The following is a 22,419-nucleotide window of genomic DNA, read 5'->3' on the forward strand; positions in this document are numbered from 1 at the left end:
ACGACGCTTCATCCAGACCCAAACATGCTCAATGGGGGACAGATCCGGAGATCTTGCTGGCCAGGGTAGTTGACTTACACCATCTAGAGCACGTTGGGTGGCACGGGATACATGCGGACGTGCATTGTCCTGTTGGAACAGCAAGTTCCCTTGCCGGTCTAGGAATGGTAGAACGATGGGTTCGATGACGGTTTGGATGTACCGTGCACTATTCAGTGTCCCCTCGACGATCACCAGTGGTGTACGGCCAGTGTAGGAGATCGCTCGCCACACCATGATGCCGGGTGTTGGCCCTGTGTGCCTCGGTCGTATGCAGTCCTGATTGTGGCACTCACCTGCACGGCGCCAAACACGCATACGACCATCATTGGCACCAAGGCAGAAGCGACTCTCATCGCTGAAGACGACGCGTCTCCATTCGCCCTCCATTCACGCCTGTCGCGACACCACTGGAGGCGGGCTGCACGATGTTGGGGCGTGAGCGGAAGACGGCCTAACGGTGTGCGGGACCGTAGCCCAGCTTCATGGAGACGGTTGCGAATGGTCCTCGCCGATACCCCAGGTGCAACAGTGTCCCTAATTTGCTGGGAAGTGGCGGTGCGGTCCCCTACGGCACTGCATAGGATCCTACGGTCTTGGCGTGCATCCGTGCGTCGCTGCGGTCCGGTCCCAGGTCGACGGGCACATGCACCTTCCGCCGACCACTGGCGACAACATCGATGTACTGTGGAGACCTCACTCCCCACGTGTTGAGCAATTCGGCGGTACGTCCACCCGGCCTCCCGCATGCCCACTATACGCCCTCGCTCAAAGTCCGTCAACTGCACATACGGTTCACGTCCACGTTGTAGTGGCATGCTACCAGTGTTAAAGACTGCGATGGAGCTCCGTATGCCACGGCAAACTGGCTGACACTGACGGCGGCGGTGCACAAATGCTGTGCAGCTAGCGCCATTCGACGGCCAACACCGCGGTTCCTGGTGTGTCCGCTGTGCCGTGCGTGTGATCATTGCTTGTACAGCCCTCTCGCAGTGTCCGGAGCAAGTATGGTGGGTCTGACACACCGGTGTCAATGTGTTCTTTTTTCCATTTCCAGGAGTGTATTTGCTGCATTGCTTATGGATTTCATATTTACACATTTCTGTTTTGTTGTCATAACTACTCTTTAATTTGATATATAGAAATGCTGATATACTGTGTACAAACATAGAGTTTAGGTCACACTATTGTATTAATTATAGATTGTTCGCTTGGCAGAGGCTCGTTGTAAGAATTGTGCTGCATCCACTTGTTGACATTCTGTTCTCTACTGGTATATTTACTCGCTATTGCATGTTTTGCTTACGCTCAGTGCCTTATATTTTTAAGATAGGAAAATGAACTGCTATAATTCGACATAAACGACATTAGTACAAGAAACTTCATAGAAGTCACATAAGCTGGAGGTTTTAAGAAAGCTGTATAAATGTATGCTAATAGGAAGGAAGCTAACGACATGACGTACCAAAACTAGGTTTAGACCATTAACAATTATTACACTGCATTTTTCGTGAGCAATGGAAATAGGAAGTGACACTTGACACAAGAAATACTCCACATCTTTGCTTCTGTTTGCCATAATTCTTGAAGTGGTGTACACACTGTGAAATATTATGATCATTCACACTCCGTAATCGTACTTAATTACTGAGAATTATTCGAACTAAGTCTGTTAGAGGTCATGTATGCATTTCTTTTGTTTATAATTCATAATGAGTAGAAGATTTGGGTCAGATGGATTACACAGAGGTTGTGTGTTGACAGTGTGTCTTCGGATTGTATGGGATGATGAGGTTTGCATTAGGATTTTATCTGTACTTGTTCGAGGAGACTGACAAGAGGAAAGAGTTGTTATGGAAGTGAAATGATATTGGTAATAAGGTTTATATGTATCGACGTATTGAAGAGGTATTATTGAGGTATTGAGATTATATGAAGTTGATGATTATTGGAGTTTTTGTGGACAAAAGGTAAGGTAAATGATATTGATGATAAGATTTATATGTATCGACGTAAGAGGTATTATTGAAGTATTGAGATTATGTGATGCTGATGATTATTGGAGTTTTGGTGTATAAGAGGTAAAGTAAGTGAGGAGCATTTTTTTTTGTTTTGTTTTTGTTGGTCTATATGGAACAAGGAGGATGAAGATAGCAGACTAGAACACTAAAGTGGAAGGAAGATTGTCTATACACACTTTGTTAAATCAATAAGCAGTACATACTTTTTTTGGAGAGAGGAAGTAATTGCATATCTTGGCTCACTAACAGTTGTTCAGCAACCGTACATTTTGATCTGGCTTGGCAAACATTGGTCTTGACATGATGACTATGACGTTGACTTAACTATTATTGACTGTTATACATTGCTGCCACTACTACTTGATACACATGATGAACATCAAATTTTGACAGGATTGCATTTACACAGTTAACACTATTCAATTACACAGTAGTACTTAATGTGTGTTTTCCTTTCCTAATCCTACCCACTTATCTCCTAAATATTATTTTATTTGTATGTAGTGGCTTGCACTGACACCCATAAATATTATAGGTTTACTGATATTTGTGTATTTGTAATAGTTAATATGATTATTATCTGACATCATTTGTGTGTTTGTTATGATTTGTATGTTTAGTGTAAAAGCATTTGTATGTGGATTCAAACTATTGTTCATGCCTGAACTGTCTGATTAATGATGGTGAATATTATGAACTGTTACCTGCACTTGTTCAACATTGATGTGTGACACTTAGAACTGTTTAATTTCTGCTGATGAACTGTGTGATCAGTGATAGTAAATATTATGGACTGTTACTTGTACTTTTTCTACATGATTGGTGCCACTAGGACATGTTTAATTTCTGCTGATGAACAGTGTGATTAGTGATAGTGAATATTATGGACTGCTGTCTGCACCTGTTCAACATTGCTGGGTGCCACTGATGGACTGTTTCTACTGAATTGTTGCTGTCTGCACCTGCTCAACATTGCTGGGTGCCACTGATGGACTGCTTCTACTGAGATAATGTCACTTGTTGGTGTCTGCACCTGCTCCACATTGCTGGGTGCCACTGATGGACTGCTTCTACTGAGATAATGTCACTTGTTGGTGTCTGCACCTGTTCAACGATGCTGGGTGCCACTAATGGAACTGCTTCTGCTGAGAAATGTGACTTGTTGCTGTGTGTACCTGTTCAACATTGCTGGGTGCCACAGATGGAACTGCTTCTACTGAAATAATGTCACTTGTTGGTGTCTGCACTTGTTCAACACTACTGGGTGCCACTGATGGACTGCTTCTACTGAAATAATGTCACTTGTTGCTGTCTGCACCTGCTCAACATTACTGGGTGCCACTGATGGACTGTTTTTACTGAAATAATGTGACTGTTGCTGTGTGCACCTGCTCAACATTGCTGGGTGCCACTGATGAACTGTTTCTACTGACATAATGTCACTTTTTGCTGTCTGCACCTGCTCAACATTGCTGGGTGCCACTGATGAACTGTTCCTACTGACATAATGTCACTTGTTGGTGTCTGCACTTGTTCAACACTACTGGGTGCCACTGATGGACTGCTTCTACTGAAATAATGTCACTTGTTGCTGTCTGCACCTGCTCAACATTACTGGGTGCCACTGATGGACTGTTTTTACTGAAATAATGTGACTGTTGCTGTGTGCACCTGTTCAACATTGCTGGGTGCCACTGATGGACTGCTTCTACTGAAATAATGTCACTTGTTGCTGTCTGCACCTGCTCAACATTGCTGGGTGCCACTGATGAACTGCTTCTACTGAAATGATGTCAGTTGTTGGTGTCTGCACCTGTTCAACATTGCTGGGTGCCACTAATGGAACTGCTTCTGCTGAGAAATGTGACTTGTTGCTGTGTGTACCTGTTCAACATTACTGGGTGCCACTGTTGGAACTGTTTCTACTGAAATGATGTTACTTCTTGCTGTCTGCACCTGCTCAACATTACTGGGTGCCACTAATGAACTGCTTCTACTGACATAATGTCACTTGTTGGTGTCTGCACCTGTTCAACATTACTGGGTGCCACTGATGGACTGCTTCTGCTGAAATGATGTCACCTGTTGGTGTCTGCACCTGTTCAACATTACTGGGTGCCACTGATGAACTGCTTCTACCGAGATAATGTCACTTGTTGGTGTCTGTACCTGTTCAACATTGCTGGATGCCACTGATGAACTGCTTCTACTAAAATGATGTCACTTGTTGGTATTTGCACCTGTTGACCATTGCTGGGTGCTACTGCTGGAACTATCAACTACTTGTTTTTTTTTTTTTTTTTTTTTTTGAATCGTTCAAAGCATTTTATGTGAACTTTTGTATAAACTGATTTTTTGTGTATTGTGTAAACTATTATGTAAAGTCACATGTATGAAAGAATTTGTATTGCTTACTGCATTTTATATATTAGGTTATTGAAAGGTCAGTCCAAAGCCAAAATTTTAACTAATTATGTGATATTTAGGTATTAATATTATCTTTTATTTTTGTCTGTTTTTTTTTTTTTTTTTGACGAATTTGATGGTATTTTCACCACCAATGCTGTCAAAAATACCATCAAATTCTGGCCTGTGGAGGAGGGGCATATGAAAGGTGGCTACACTGAGCCACAGCGCCAGAGATTGCGCCAAAGAGTATTATTCAGCCGCCTCCACTGGCAGTGCTTGGGGACAACTCGTAGTAGTCAGTGCTTGTTAAGATGTGCTAGTGAAAAGTGATTGTTGAGAACTCGTGGTAGTAACTGCTTGCTGAGACGTCGTAGTGAAGACTGCTTGTCGAGATGTGGCAGTAGTCAGTTCTTGTTGAGATGTGGTAGTAGAGAGTCGGTGTGGAGATATATTGTAATGATTAGAGTGCTTTTCGTCAATATATGAAGGTAAAAGAAAAAAAAATTTTCCTTTTCTTTTTATTATCTCAATGTCTTAAATAATGCGTCATTACAGATTCAGTCAACAAAGCATCTGGCTTGTGTTCTTGTATTAGAGTGTAATTCTGGGTTTCTTGCGCAATTATAGTATTTCTAATTTTTTTTTATCACGTCAATATAAATGGTATTTGAAATTTCTTGTCTTATTGAAGAAGAACCGTGCCAGATGTGTACGTTGAGTCATACTTCCACACACAGAACAGTTACACTTGTGTTTTGGTTTCGTAGGTTTCATAGTTGCTGGGGACTTAATTAATTAATTGTGTTAACGAAAATTTTCATTTCATTCTTTGTTGTTGTTCTATGCAGTCAGATTGCGTACTAAAACTAGTCAGGGCCAACCGTTTACGAGACACAGCGTAATCGGACATACAGCTACTAAAAATTTAAAAAGTATTTTTCATAATAATAATTAAGCCCCCATGCACCCTGCGGTTTCAAAAGCTGCCAAGATTGCATCCAAACTATTCAAATGTTCTTCCCATGATTCGCTTGCTATCAAGAGGTCATCCACGTAGACGGTGACCTTTTTAAGTAACTCCTCGCCTAGTATCTTATCCATCGCTCTTATGAATTCAGACACTGACACATTAAGCCCAAATGGCAACACTCTAAATTGATAGCACCTTCCTCCATAAGTAAATGTTGTTTACTGGCGGGACTCTGTGGCCAATGGTGTTTGCCAGTAACCAGCAGTTAAGTCGATACTACTATGCACCTTTGCTCCTCAGAATTTTTGAATCAGTTCTTCTATAGTCTCAGGTTTGTCCCGCTCCGGCTCGATGATTTTGTTCACTGTTCGTGCATCCAAAACTATCCTCACCTTTCCATCCTTCTTATCAACAACAAATAGGGGGTTGTTATATTGACTGTTGGCCCTTTCTATAACACCAAGGTCCATCATCCTCTGTATCTCTTCATCTACTGCTCTTCGTTTCGCCTGGGGAATGGAATACTGTTTTATATTGAACAGTTTATGGTTCTTTATCTTTAGCTTACACTCCACCCCTTTCATGATACCTGGCCGTTGAGAAAATACCTTACAATGCCTGTATAATACTGTAGCTAATTTCCTCTTAGTCCCCTCATCTAGGTGTGTCATCTCCTCCAACTTTTTACTGATCTTATGCTCTTTATGTCTATCCTCTCGTGCTAATCCCTCAAGGTATATCAACACTTCTTCTTCTAGATCCTCTTCCCCATATCCCATGGTGGGTTCCTCTTCATGACACAAATTTATCCTTCTGAATGCCTCCTCTTCTTCGATTGCGCTCCCCGCAGCAAACTTTAATCTCTTCTCTTCTCCCTTTCTTCCTTTGACCTTGATAGTACCTTCATCAAAACTCACTACTGCATCAACTTCATTCAACCAATCTATCCCTAAAATAATTGATGTGTTCAATCCAGCCACCACCAAAAATGTTGCTTCGTATTCTTCTCCCTCTATCTCGAAGGTAATCAACACTTGTTCTTTAATAGGTTTACTCCTTGCACCCAACGCATTCACAATTCTCACTCCACTCACTGGGAAACTAGGAAAGCTAATATTTGCTTTTAGTACCTGTTCATATAACCTTTTGGATACTGCACATGCTTCACTTCCTGTATCGACTAATGCCTCGATATTCAGTCCACATAGCTTGATCCCTATCATGGGTAGCATGGGTTCTTTGGGAATCCCACTTCTTTCCTCCAGTAGATCTTCTCTCAGATCTCCACCATTGTCGTGTCTTAGTAGGTTTACTCTGGTCCTTGTAGCTCTCACTCCTGACAGGACCTCATCTGGAGTGTCATTCAGTTTTCCGGTCTCTCCGTCTCTTCTATATGCACTGTGTCATTCCTTCGCCTATCCCATCCTCTCTCATGATCTCTTGGTTCTTCACTCCTTCTCCAATCATTTCTCCATTGCCATTCACCACCATGGTTCCTGTACCTATGGCCACCACCTCTTCTTCTATAATTAGACGAATTACCAAAATGATTCCTTGGGTCATTACTTCCCCCTCCGGTTTTGATCATTAGCTTGATTGTGTTCCTGTGATCGAACAGATTCCAACTGTTCCAGTTTTTCCATCAAGGCCTCCCTATCTTTAATTAGGCTCCCGGATACAGTTTCTTGCATTCTCCGGCTCATTCTTCTTTTTATCGCTGATATCATTATGTCATCACTCAGGGGTTGTTCCAAGGTCTCGTTCAATTCCCACAAATGTTCGGCAAACTCTCTCAATGTTCCCCTCCATGTACTAAGTGACTTGCGGTGGAGTAGGTCCTCAATTGCTGCACACTGATGACTTTTGGACCAGTATTTCTTCAAGAATTCCTCTTAAAACTGATCATAACTAGTAGTCCCTTCCTTCTTCCTGACTCCCCAAGTGAAGGCCTCACCTTCCATTCTGTCTATTGCAAATTGAATCTTGTCTGAGTCTTTAAAATGTGCTGGGAAAGCTCCTTTTAACCATTTCATAAATATCATTGGGTGTAACCCTCCTTTCGGTCTAAATTTCTGCCCTGTATTATTTTGGACGTACCGATTATCATTGCTCATCATGGTAACGACTCTACCTTCCCCAACGGTTAAAGTGGCATTGCTAATTCGTTTATCGATTTCTTCTGTCTTGCTCTCCAATTGCTGCACTCCCTGTTGTAATTGCCTGACCTCCATTGCAACCCTCTTGTTATCCTCTTCTCGTTGCACGGCAATAGCATTTCTCAGATTGACAGCCAGTTGGTTTTGCCTATCTCCTATCCCCTTAACCACATCATTGCATTGTTTCTGCATCTGCGTCACTTCGGCGATTCGATTATTGCAATTTGTTTCCACTTCGTTGATTCTTTCTGCCAACTCGGCTTTCGTTTCTTCAATATCGTCTTCTATCTTTTTTGTTAACTTTCCTTCCGTCTTCTCCACGTCTCCCTGGACTTGGTCTATATTCTTCTGTAGCTTACTCTCTCTCTCATTGACGTCCATCTTCAGTTGTTCTTCAAACTCCTGTATTTCCTTCTTCAGATTATATTCGATCTTTCTTTCCGATGTTTTGAGCTCTTGTGTTAGGGTTTCCTTAAATGACTTTTCTAAGCTTTCTCTAGTTTCTTGTAAACCCTTCTCTAACGATGCATTAGTTTCTTGTAAACCCTTCTCTAACGACTCACGGAATATTCTTCCCTCTTCTCTAGTTTCTTGTAAACCTTTCTCTAATGATGCGCTAGTTTCTTGTAAATCTTCCTTTAATGATTCTCTGAGACCTTTCTCTAATGATGCGATATTTTCTTGTAAACTTTTCTCTACTGATTTGTGTAGTGCGTCTGTGCTTGAACTACTCCTTGCACCGGTAGTTGGGATGACGTGTGAAATCACCTCGCAGATCGAAGCTCTTTGGCGCAACTGCCACACGGGTCTGCGTGACGTCACTCAACAATTGCGTCGCCACATGAATTGTCATTCGCATAACAGTTTATGGGTCCACATGAATCTGTCCGATTTTCACTATTTAAAAAGCAATTCCAGTCATAATATTACTACTAAACACTTCTTTAAAAGCTTTTGTGACGAATTCTTGGTTCGTTTTGCTATAGTAATGTTCACACGTGTCTTCCTTTAGTGTTCACTTTTCACAGTTTTTCGCGCGGATTTACGCATTTGCACATTACAACACAGTTTATTGACACTATTACTCTTATCTAATATGGCAAGGAAAAAGTTTAGTCACAATCGTAAGATGCTATTACTTCGTATTGTTCAAAATGCACTGTTTCTTGTCGCGATTTGAAAGTTTATGCTCTGTTTCGATCCAACATTGAAAAATATTTTCTCGCGTTACGCAAGGTAAAATTACCCATTGTTCTTACTATTTGTTCGAAAATTGCACTTGTCCTTTCACGGTCGCCAAGGGTGGAACACCTCCGATTTATGTATCCCGCTCGATCGGGATCTGATAGCAGCCCAAATAAATATTAATTAATGTGACCGTGTACCTAACGGCTGGCAATCGGAATAGACTGCTACGGAGTTGTTACATTCCATTTTGTCCTTCTCAAATGCTGTAATAATGAAATGTCTGGTAACAAGGAGAACAGCAACACAGCTTCACTAATCAAGAACCTATATCCGTCTCTAAAACACAAGCAAAAGGAGACAGCCACTGCCTTCGTCATACATATATAATAACGGCTAATCTCAGCACAGGCTTCCTCGCTATTCATTATCGTCACACGCAAGTTCAATCACTGTAATCCAACACTGCAATCCAACACTGCAATCCAAATGATGCCGGCGCGGTAGACGCGAAACCACAAATATCGGCACAGAAATATCACTAATCACTATCGTAATTATACTTCTTCACTTTCCCGTATTATTCTAACACAAAGGGGTTAAACCGCGGCGATGGCCACTCCCTTTGTCAGTAAGCCTTGTATCACAGCAACCGGCCTCCGCACGGCTCGGCCCGCAACCCGGAACTAACTCAACTCACACTCGCTCTCGCAACCCGACACTATCGATTGTCTGCCCTGTCGACCTGTGCCGAGTGCAAACTTATAGTGAGGGCCTACAGACCCCTTACAAGATAAACATGTTAAACTGAAAAACAGACTTTATCATTCTCCGTTCTCACCTTTTAGTACTGACTACTTTAATGCCCAAACACTGTTGTGATCACTGATTACAAAATGAATTTGGAACATAGTTTCAATAAATCAGAATCAGCGCGAGAATGTTGTTGTTGTGGTCATCATTCATGAGGCTGGTTTGATGCAGCTCTCCATGCTACTCTATCCTGTGCAAGCTTCTTCATCTCCCAGTACCTACTGCAACCTACATCGTTCTAAATCTGCTTAGTGTATTCATCTCTTGGTCTCTCTCTACGATTTTTACCCTCCACGTTGCCCTCCAACGCTAAATTTGTGATCCCTTGATGCCTCATAACATATCCTACAACCGGTCCCTTCTTCTTGTCCAGTAGTGCCACAAACTCCTCCACAATCCTATTCAATACCCCCTCATTCGTTATGTGATCTGCCCATCCAATCTTCAGCATTCTTCTGTAGCAGCGCATTTTGAAAGCTTCTATTCTCTTCTTGTCCAAACTATATATCGTCCATGTTTCACTTCCATACGTGGCTACACTCCATACAAATACTTTCAGAAACGACTTCCTAACAATCAAATCTACACTCCATGTTAACAAATTTCTCTTCTTCAGAAACGCTTTCCTTGCCATTGCCAGTCTACATTCTATATCCTCTCTACTTCGACATCATCAGTTATTTTGCTCCCCAAATAGCATACCTCCTTTACTACTTTAATTGTCTCATTTCCTAATCTAATTTCCTCAGCATCACCCGACTTAATTCGACTAAGTTCCATTATCCTCGTTTTGCTTGTGTTGATGTTCCTCTTATATCCTCTTTTCAGGACACTGGCCATTCCGTTCAACTGCTCTTCCAAGTCCTTTGCTGTCTCTGACAGAATTATAATGTCATCGGTGAACCTCAAAGTTTTTGTTTCTTCTCCATGGATTGTAATACCTACTCCGAATTCTTGCGAGAATACTGGTGATTTTTTTTCTAGTATTCAATCGTTTACCACTTTTATTTGTTCGGTTTCTATGTTTGTTACAGGAAATAAAGGAACAAAAAATTGAAAATCGGTTATTTTAGGAACCGGTTCCTTTGAGCGGTTTTAACAGTCTGGTTAAACTGCGATGGAAAAATACCGACATAACCGAAAATCGGTTGTTTCAACGATAACCGTCATCCCTATGCTGAAACGGAGGCATGTAAGATTAATGCGTGGGCACGGAGCCGTCAGAATCTGTCCTCACATCTCATAAAGCTTCCTACAGCTTACCTTGTGACACACTCGATAATAGAAAAGTACTGCCATGAATCACCAGTCCTATATTTACAAGACTTTGTGGAGTTCATCATATAACAGGTATTAAATGATTGAACCTCCATTAGTACAGGCAGTCTGTAATTAACGTTCCACCTTCAAAACGCTGTAGAAAGAGAATGATATCAAATTGGAACAGCATGTTACACTACCCAATAAAATCTTACCTTTTTGTGTAACCGACATGAAAATAGCTAATGTTTATGTTTTGGATGTATCGATACGGAAAATGCTAATGACAATGCAATATCAGCTCTCGTTTTGAAGTTACGATAACTTTATGTTATTGCCTATATAGTCTTAGGTGTGTATTTACCTCGGTGTTATCCCTTGCAGCCTTGCTGGAAGGACACTGAGGCTGTAACCGCTTTCCCTGGCGTTTGTAGTTTTCTGCTGATGATTCCCTCATTAGTGTCCACCAGTATCGGCTAACATTGATGCACTCCGCTTTCCTGGTATCTTATTTCTATGTTCGTAATTTGTTGGTGAGAGCATTCACTGTGCTTGTCCAGTACTGCACTTCAGCTTGAGCATAGAAGTTCAAGTGGAAACGTAGGAAATGTAACCTTAAGGACATGTTGCATCACAGTCTTTCGTAGAAGTACAGAAGATTTTCCACAAAATCCTTATAGTTTTCTGCACTCATGCTTGCTGGAAAGTTTGTTGACAGTGGAACGAAGGCATCCCAAGCTACCCTTTCATCACCTGTCAGGATGGTGTTTAAATGCTCATCTATACATAGTCTGCGTATCTGGGAACCCACGTATCTACCCAATTTTCGCTCTTGCAAATGGAAATTTCTCGAGTAAATAGAGAAATGCGTTCCCAGTTTTATCCATGACCTTAACGAAGTTTTTCATTAGGTTCAATTTTATATGAAGAGCGGAGAGAACTGTTTCTTGGATTCGGTAAGTGCTTCGTGCATACTATCGTACGCTGTTGCTTTTCCGTGCTGTATAAAAGATCAATCTTTGACAGTATGAATCAGTTCCGTCGAGATTAGCAAATAACTTTCTTACCCGAACGTGCCGGTCAGATGGACTGCGGAAATATTATGTCTAGATGATTGTATTATGCAGCTGCAGATCAAGAGTACCAACAGTTAATACTCCAGAAAAATCTACGTAGTCACATATACTGTGTCAGTTCGTAATGATTGCTCGCTGAAAGCTGGCGTGACACCATGTGCTCCCATCGGATTCCAGATATGCTGTAGAGGCATAAATCAGGAGACCAGGCAGGTAGTATAGTACAGTCAGTGGAACAGAATGATTTTGACCTGTTCTGGTAATGAACTACGTTGCTACGTGTGCACTGAGACAGGCGATAGTGACTTTGAGCAATTACTATGACCTTAAGTAGATACTTCAAGGTGCCATTTGCACACGTCAGTTAAAAGTCATTTCCAAACGTAAGTTCGTTTTACCGAAGCACTCAGGGTGGAATACATCATCCGTATTACACTGCCAGAAAAAAATTGGTACACCCGCAAAGACGATGACGGCACATGCCACCAGGGGGAGAGTAGATGTCCTGATAATTGTTTCAGCGTCGTCCGCCAACAGATAGCGTAGTGGCATAGCTAACAGAGCGCAGATTGTGTCTACCCTTTAACCCTTTCGTGGGCAAAATTATTGAGCAGTTCTTTTTAATGAATGGAAAGCAGATAGTAGTTAACAGATAGGTATATTTATCATACAGAATATCAAATTTGCTCCAACTATGAAAGTGAGGTCACACAACAGGGTGGGAAGTATTCTTCCCACTGCCCTTCCTTGGAGTTAAATGACAAAAACAACTTTTTCAATATATGTAATATTTATTTGATAAATTTACTTCTCTTGTTACAATGATTGTCCACAATTACTTGCCATGAAATTTTCTGAAACATGGGTCTATGCAAAGTGGTATTCGACAATATGTACAAACACAGCGAGTGCTCTTTTCCGCAACTTTGGTACTACAATGACGGCACGTCCAGTAGGTTTCTCCTAAAATTGGTTTATGCTCCCCTACAGCCACATGATGAAAATCTTCAGGTACTTTACCCCTTTTTGCCAGAAAGACAGGTTTTTGTCCATGCCTTTTTTGAGATGAGAAGCCAGCGATCAATTGTCTGGCTAGATGGATCCTGTATGTGAGCTGATCATGCTGTCCACTTTCTCTTTTACTTATTTTCCACAGGATAACACTGTTCACTGCAGCAACATCCACCAGGAAATAACATATTCTGTACCACCATTTTACAGAACGTCTGCCAATAGCATACCTTTCTCGTAATTGATCGAAGTTATCGACACCACCCATTATTTTGTTGTATTCTGCCACAACTTCAGGACAAGAAACTTCTGTACTAGTACCATCCTTGTTTTTCCTTTTCACTGTGGCTGTTCCTCATGGGTCATGAACTGAGGACAGGAAAGTGACTGGACGGTTATCCATCCATTTTATTGCAGAAATGGCTCCTTTTGTTTCAAACTGGAATTCTTCTCGTTCCAATTTTACGTTTTCCTTCATAAATTTGCGTAAATCAAAAGTATTTACCTTATACTACAGCTTTGAGGAAAAACTCACAAAATGTCACGCAAACAGCACTGAAAGGCTCCTCTACAGAGCAGCACTCAGCTATACAATTCCTCTGCGCGAAGGTACAGCAAAAACGGCGGGAACTTCCGATTGGAAGTAGTACTCTATACTGTTCACTAGGTGGTAGCACCGTACAGAGGTGGGAACTGTGAATCCCACGGGACTAGGAGCGAGTTCATTGTAGTGGGAAGCATGTTTACCACGGCTCACGAAAGGGTTAATAGGAAATGCTCAGAACCAGAATGCTCAATGTGGTGCAGACGTGTGAAGCAAGCAGGCAACCATGTCACGGAGACGCACTCGTGCTTCCTACAGCCAACTGAGAGAGTTTGAAAGGGGTCAAACCGCGACCCTCCGAGTGACAAGACTGACCTTTCGAAGAACTGTGACACCAGTTGGGCATGCTGCGTCAGCTGTGCAACGACGCTGGTATCAGTGGTCATCTGTACATTCTCACACCCTTAGACGAGATTCTGGACTTCCACACAGCTCAGTCCCCCGCCAGATTCGTCATACTGTAAGCATAGCAGTCGCGGATCGCACAGTGCAGTGCTGGAAAATGGTTCAAGTCATGCCTCGCTAACAGGAAATAAAGGGTGTCAGTGCAAGGGACTAGTGAATTAAGTCATCAGTCATCATCAGAATGGGAAGAAATTACATGTGGTGTCCCACAAGGATCCATCTTAGGGCCATTGCTTTTTCTTGTGTACATTAATGATCTCTCATCAATTAAACTGCCAGAAGCAGAGTTCGTTTTGTTTGCAGATGACACAAGTATTGCAATAAATAGTATGTCGAGTGTAGTTCTAGAAAAGTCTGCTAATGATATTTTCATGGATATTAATAAATGGTTTAAAGCCAACTCACTGACATTAAACTTGGAAAAGCCTCACTATATGCAATTCAGAACGTGTAAGAGGTTTCCACCCAGCATATGCACAAAGTATGAAGAAGAGCAGAGAGAGAGGTCGACAGTTTTAAATTCCTGGGATTACAACTTGATAATAAATTCAGTTGGGAGGAGCAAACCACAGAACTGCAGAAACGCCTTAACAAATCTGCATTTGCAATTCGAGTGTTAGCAGACATAGGCGACATAAAAATGAAAAAGCTTGCGTACTTTGCCTACTTTTATTCCATAATGTCACATGGTATAGTATTTTGGGGTAACTCTTCAAGTCAAACAAAAGTTTTCATAGTCCAAAAGCGTGTAATACATCTTATTTGTGGAGTAAATTCACGGACGTGCTGTAGAAACCTCTTCAAAGAACTGGGTATACTAACTACTGCCTCTCAGTATATTTACTCCTTAATTTGTCCTAAATAATATATCACTTTTTCCAGCAAACAGGTCAATTCATACGTACAGTACCAGGAAGAAAAATGATGGGCATAAGGACTTAAAAGCACTTACTTTAGCTCAAAAAGGGGTCCACTACTCAGGAACACTCATCTTCAGTAATTTGCCAGCAAACATAAAAAATTCAGTTACAAATAAAGATCAGTTTGAAAGGAGCCTGAAAGACTTACTAGTGGCCAACTCCTTCTACTCCACTGACGAATTTTTTAATAGAAACAAATGATGTATTGCGTATGTGCATACTATTAGTATTGTTATTCCAGCTTAAAAAATAATATTGACATGTTCCACATCCACGAGGACTCCTCAGCACGGATCTATGGAACGAAAAATTAATCTAATGTCTCTAATCATACCACGGCACAGACAAGAGGTCTAGCGGGGCCAGATATGTCGGTGTGAACAGTTGCAAACTGGTTATCGGCAGTAGCGTTACAGGCGCGTGCACCTCCAGCCTGCTTCCACACCACTCACGCCACAGCATCGACGTACACGGCTCTACTGGTGCCACCAGAGGATCACTTGGAAGATGGAATGGCACGCCGTGGTCTTCAGGGATGAAAGCAGATTCTGTCTGCACGCAAGTGATAGTTGTTTACGAGTGCGATGTGGACTTGGTGAGCGCTGTATCATAGAGCACATTCGTCCAAGGCACACTGTCCCCTCTTCAGGCCTTATGATCTTTGGTTACAACTCACTTTTACCTTTGGTGTTTATAGAGGGGATGCTGCCCAGCGCTCAGTACATGTAGAATGTTGTTGGACCCGTACTTTCGCCGTTCTTGTAACAGGATGGCGATGTTACACATCCCACGACAATATTCACCAGCTGTACGATCGACTGGATGCCAGAGTCAGCGTCTGCACTGCCCCCCGTGGAGGCTGCAGCACGTGTTGTGACGGTACAAACCCACCCGTTACTAGATGAATATTTCCAGTAGGCAACGATTGCTTTGTGGGGAGCGAGCGCGCGACATGGTGCGCGATTCGCGGAAGCGCGTGGCGCGCCCGCGCGAGATTTGCAACCGTCGGTGGGCGTCCACGTGGCCCGCAGCTTGGGGCATTGTTTGGTTTTTGGCGCATTAGGCGAAAACTGTGTAACTTACGGTGAAGAGCGATGCGCCAGTTGATTGTGGTCAGCAATATACACCTAATGAAAGATCGATCTTTATTTCAAGTCACGAGACGCAACAGTTATAGTAACCTCAAAATCGGTTAATATCACGAATACTGAACCATTAATAAAAATAGTAAATAACAACTTAACAGGGATGATCGATCACTCATTAAAAACGTCTCGTCATAGTGGATCGAGTGCCGTAGTCACATGTTCAGATTCATAAATAATTAAGCCCGTAAAGAGCAATAAACAAAGTTTCAGGGAAAATTGTTTATAAAATTCAATAGAAAATTCATTACGTAAAGAACGGCACTATATAATATTTTGGGTGGTATCACACGTATTTTAAACTAGTCAAGTATACTATACACTTAACTTGCAATAGTTTTCATTGTTTGCAAATTATTATCAACATTTATCGCCCATAATTAATTAATTAGTTATTATAGATAGGAAGATTTTGAGCAGCGCAATGTGTAGATCGCTACACATTACGTCTAAAACCGGTGCTATATGCAGTTCTACGTTAAAACTTTGCAGCACAAATGTCAACAAACAAGGGGAAATTTTGCAAAAACTAAAACTTGATTTACGGGCGATAAAATAATGCTAGAAATTAGTGTAACATGGTAAATAAGATGTAATTTTTAGCGCGGTTCCTGTGGTGAAATTATTTCTGTCAAGGGATGTATGTATCAAAATTTGTAACCTTAACTGGTGGGTTTGGTACTTAAATAACCAGGAGGTTGGACATCCGAGCCTATATAAGCGAGCGGCCATCTTGGCCAGGGGTCAGTCGTTGGTCAGTCGTTTTGGAGGGTGGGTGGCGAGCAAGCCCCGCTTGAGGGTGGCCCATGTGGTCGTATGAGAATTTCTTCTCGCGCCGATTTATTTCGACAAAGTCCAAGTGCAAGTGTGCAAGCATATATTTGGTGAACTGGAAGTGCTACGATTATTTGTGTGAGTGCGAATTACGAGGTATATATCGGCGTAAGTGAACATATGGAGATTGTGATTTCGCGCCAAAACTGCTAGAACAAAGAGGACAGTGGGCTTGTGGTTTCTGTTCGAATTATTTGAATAATTTTCGTTTATAGCAGCCCATAGTACTGCTATCGGGGACTCGGAGACAGATTATTATTAAATTAAGACTGTAAACCGTCTCCCCAGTGCTAATTTCATTGTGTGAAAGAAAAGGACAACGCCAATAAATAGCGATTGAACTGTGTCGTGAAAAACTGATTTTAGTATAATAATCGCCTAATTCTTGTTCCCTAGCATAAACTGTACTTATGTCTGAGTGAATAATTAATTCGAAAACTATAACAAATGTTCGGGTGTGGAAGTGTACTAATGCACCAAGTGTGGAAATCACCCCCTGAGACTTATGTGAGAGCCAAAATTTGTAATAACATTTTTTAACGAATATTTGTATATGCACATTCGTGTGTCCTCCGCAAACGCACTTCTCTTTACTTACCGCCCCGTCGCAGTGTTTTAGTATGGATCGATCGATACCTGTTAGAACCGCTTGTTCGTTTGATCTCTAAATGTAATAATTTCATGCACTAGAAACGCACTGCTGCAACAATAAATCTTGAGTGAACTGGACACCTGTAAAAGGGTATATTCTTTTCCGGCAGTGTATTTTGATCCTAAAGGTTTCGGTGCCCTGTGAGTTGGACAAACACTTTTTGTAGCTTAACTCGCAACAGTTAATAACCAGTTGTAGTACGCGCACTGCACTGCTGACATTGCGTGATCTGGTATTATTTTTAACCAGTGTCATTAACATACTAGGGTCAAAGAGGTAAATGAACCAAAATTTACAGAACTCCCTACATCTAAAAGTATAACTTCCAAAAGCTTCCCTTGTATTATGAATATGGCTCCTTCCGGGTATGGATCCTGGACCATGTTGCTCAGACGTGGGCTGCTGTTAACATCCAAACGCGGAGTTCTCATCACTATACGTATTTATACCATAACCAACCACCCAAACGTCACATGAAACTATTCAGTATTAGCCGCAAGACACAACAACGTGTTACATCAGTTTACATAGACTCAAATAATAACTGATACCGAAAGGTTGGACTCATCAAACTTGCAAGTCAACCAGCAGTATGCAACTCAGGCAGTACATGAAAAATGATTTACACCAGTTTCCACAGAACCACAAGTACCACCACTGCTGCTAAACGAGGGTAGAGTTACAGCAGCTGAGAGTATTGGATCGAAGCTTTACCAGTCTATTCACATGGTAAAAAGTCACCTGACTCGCATTGAGGCAGCTTGTTAGCATGTCAGGAATCACAGCCTCAGCTGAACGAGCAGCACCAACCAGCCACGCCTTCCTAACGCCAGGTGAGTACTTCGACCACCGGGTCACGGGCCCGCCTCCACCGCTGACGTCCATCGTCGGTAGCACTTCGCAGCCAACAACACCTCACTCGGTTCACTGTGAAGTTCCGGTCCACTCCCAGCGACGTGAGATGTCACAGTTTCAGCCTCAGGAAGCAAACCCTGTCTCTGCCTAGCGACTCAGTGAGGCAGAGTGGTGCTAACCTTATTACCAGAAACAAAATCTTTCCGCCCTTGTCAGTCTAAATCTGCCAGGTTGCTCACAGCATTTAATGTCGTACATTTGATTATGGCAGAATGTTTATTAAACAATACGTATGATCAATTGCAAAGTCGTAATAAAATTAATTGTCAAAATCTGTTTTTATTATATACGACGAAGTGGAATCTTTAAAAATTATTAACAAAAAGATCATTAACCTGTTACTTATTTATTTAATCGTATGGATAGGGCCCTCCGAAGGGCAGGCCGTTCGCCGGGTGCCGGCCTTTCAATTTGACGCCACTTCGGCGACCTGCAGTCGGTGAGGATGATGGGATGATAATGAGGACAGCACAGCACCTAGTACCTGGGCGGAGAAAGTTCCCTGACCCAGCCGGAAATCGAAGCCGGGCCCAGAGGATTGACAATCCGTCACGCTGACCATTCAGCTGCAGGAGACGGACTAACATGTTACTGACTAGCTCTAAAAAGAAGTGATATTACATAAATTGGCATGAGCAATGAAATAATTTTGCAACGACGAAAGTAATTTTAATCCAATGTACGAATTGAACTACGGAAATCATAAACTCATATCTTCTCTCTTCACGAGAAGTCAAGCAGAGTCTACAATCAATAATAAAACTGATGTGTGTCAAAATTCTTCAGTGAAACGTCACCTACAATGTATCATCGAAGAACAGTAAATACGAGGGGTATTGAATAAGTAATGTAACACTTGAAACTTCCTGGCAGATTAAAACTGTGTGACGGACCGAGACTCGAACTCGGGACCTTTGCCTTTCGCGGGCAAGTGCTCTACCACCCTTTTTTTTTTTAATCTCATTTTGTTCGATTTTTTGTCGTTGTATCTGCTCGGGGCGGACTTCGTAAGACATCCGATTAAGTACGTTGATGATCGATTAACTCAGTTATTTTATTACAGAGGGTACGTAGCCCTCTGACCGAACACGCTGAGCTACCATGCCGGCACCATCTTAGCTACCCAAGCACGATTCAGGCCTCATCCTCACAGCTTCACTTCTGCCAGTACCTCGTCTCCTACCTTCCAAACTTTGCAGAAGCTCTTTTGCGAACCTCGCAGAACTTCGTAGAGCACTTGCCCGCGAAAGGCAAAGGTCCCGAGTTCGAGTCTCGTCCCAGCACACAGTTTTAATCTGCCAGGAAGTTTCATATCAGCACACACTCCGCTGCAGAGTGAAAATCTCATTTTGGAATGTAACACTTCTTTATTTCTCGGACAGTTTCGGCTGAAAAAACGCAGAATGTGCTGCGAGACATCTTGGAATATTCCAACTCCAGTCCCTGCAGTGGTTTCATGAAGTTCCGACAGGTGGTGGTACTACACGTAGCCCTCAAAATGGCTTCTGTAACGGAGGTGGGTTCCAAGCAGAGAGCTGTCACTGAGTTTCTTTTGGCGGAAAACCAGAGCAACGCATTCATTCATAGGCGTCTGCAGACAGCGAACAGAAGAACGGTGACTCGCTGGGCGAGGCTTCCGTCATCATCACAGCAAGATAGAGCAAACCTGTCCGCTCCCCCCTCCCCCCAGCTGGCCGACTGCGCACAAATTGTTCAAATGGCTCTAAGCGTTATGCGACTTCACATCTGAGGTCATCAGTCCCCTAGACTTAGAACTACTTTAACCTAAGGACATCACACACATCCATGCCCGAGGCAGGATTCGAACCTGCGACCGTAGCAGCAGCGCGGTTTCAGACTGAAGCGCCTATAACCGCTCGGCCACAGCTGCCTGCTGCCTGCTCACAGCTGTGACTCCTACAGTGTTGGAACGTTCAGATACTCTCATTCGAGGTGATCACGGGTCACAATGAAACACTTCGCTGCTCAACTGGACATCTCTGTTGGTACCGCTGACACATTCGTCCACCAGCTGGGCTACTCAAAGGAGGGTGACCAATGGTTTTCTCTTCACCTAACACAAGACTTCCATGTGATTGGCTCAGTGAATGATGCACCCTTAAATAAGTGGTGCATTAATCAAGGGGAGGTTATTGATGCACCAAGACGCTGGCTCCGACATCGACCAGTAGAGTGACACCGTGAGGACATACTGGTCCTCCCCGTAAGGTGGTGTAAGGTCGTCGCATTCAACGAAGATTGTGCTGAAAAATAGGGTTTTATAGCAAAAAGACTGAGTGTATTAGAATCCTGAATAAAAGCAATCTGCCTTTTTTTTAAGAAAAATGTGCCAGGGTGGAGAAGAGGTTGTACCTCTTTGATTCAGACGAATTTTGCATGAGAACGAGACGTGCACTCGTGCCTTATCTACCAGCTAATTAATTATGCGCACAACGGTAACGGAAGGAAATGATGGTGGACCCTGCTAGTTGGTAAAATAAGGAGTGCACACTCACAATAATTAAATAAAAATTGTAATCTACTCAGAAAAAGAGAACTGTATCATAATAAACAACAGGAAACTTGATTCTGCCTATATCTACGAAATGACATGCTGATTAAATATTACGACGAGTTTTATTATATATCAGAACATAAATGCACATGATTGTCGACACACACAGTAGGTTAAAGGACAAGGTATACTGAAATATTATGAGAATAAGAACTGGCTTGAGAACAACAGGCTCCTACTCTCTGTGATGCAATAGATTGACGATAATGACCGGAGGTTCTAATGAATCGAATATTAATCTCCTGCCTATAAAGCAGTTTCGTAATTAGTAGTGTGAGTTCAAATGGGATCACGTGGACAAACAAGCAAGGTGGACTTGTAGCAAAGCGAGCGCCCGTGCTGCTGAGGGATTCAGTATATAATTGATAAGGTCCTACAACGCCGGAGCCGCAAAATACTGCAGCAGTACTGAAATCTGCAGCACGTCGTAGGTAGGCAGCGTCCTGATGACGTAGGCGCCGACTTCTGCCGTGCAGCAACTCTGTGTCAACCCCTGGCCTCGAAGGCTGTCCGAGAATACTAAGTTCTTCCGAAAACGAGCGACCAAGTTGCAAGACCGTTCGACTCCGACGAAGATTAGATCCCGAATCCATCTCTGTGATGCGATGCAAACAGCGAAGCCACCATTGCTCAACTCCCTACTCTCCTCGAAAACTGCGAATCAGCATGCAGTTCTGATTCCAAAATTCCCCCACACTGTCTCAGAGCATCATTGTCGCCAATAACAACCGTTCCCTCCAATTTCGAGCAGGGCTTTATGACGTCAACTAGCCTCAGTTTGACTAATCATGCCTCTGCTATTCAGCTGAGGGCACTGAACTTGCCGTTTGACCGGCTACAAAAACAACCACCGGCCATCCGGCGCCAGACAGTCGCTCCCAGCAGAGCACAGTTCACAAGTATTCTCAGAATCATGAGGACAATGCAGTCAGTCGGTGCCAGCAGTCTTCGTTCCGGACGCGCCGGAATGGTAAACACATGAACTGCGGCGACACTCAGACGTCTCGCAGGTCGTTTCGCCCTGCCCGCATCTCGTGGTCGTGCGGTAGCGTTCTCGCTTCCCATGCCCGGGTTCCCGGGTTCGATTCCCGGCGGGGTCAGTGATTTTCTCTGCCTCGTGATGGCTGGGTGTTGTGTGCTGTCCTTAGGTTAGTTAGGTTTAAGTAGTTCTAAGTTCTAGGGGACTGATGACCATAGATGTTAAGTCCCATAGTGCTCAGAGCCATTTGAACCATTTTTTTTTTTTTTGTCGTTTCGCCCTGCATACAATAGGCGAAACTCGACCGACGTCAGTGGTTCCGCCAGGCGCTTAAGCCTATTGTACGAACCCCTTACAATTCAGGGAAGTGCAGCCCCCAACCGAAAACGCAGTGTGCCGCGTCCTTCAATGCTCGCCTCGCACAGGCCACCCAGGGAAGTAAAACAACAT

This window comes from Schistocerca americana, chromosome 2 (assembly GCF_021461395.2).
Source record: "Schistocerca americana isolate TAMUIC-IGC-003095 chromosome 2, iqSchAmer2.1, whole genome shotgun sequence".
NCBI classification, from domain to species: Eukaryota; Metazoa; Arthropoda; class Insecta; order Orthoptera; family Acrididae; genus Schistocerca; species Schistocerca americana.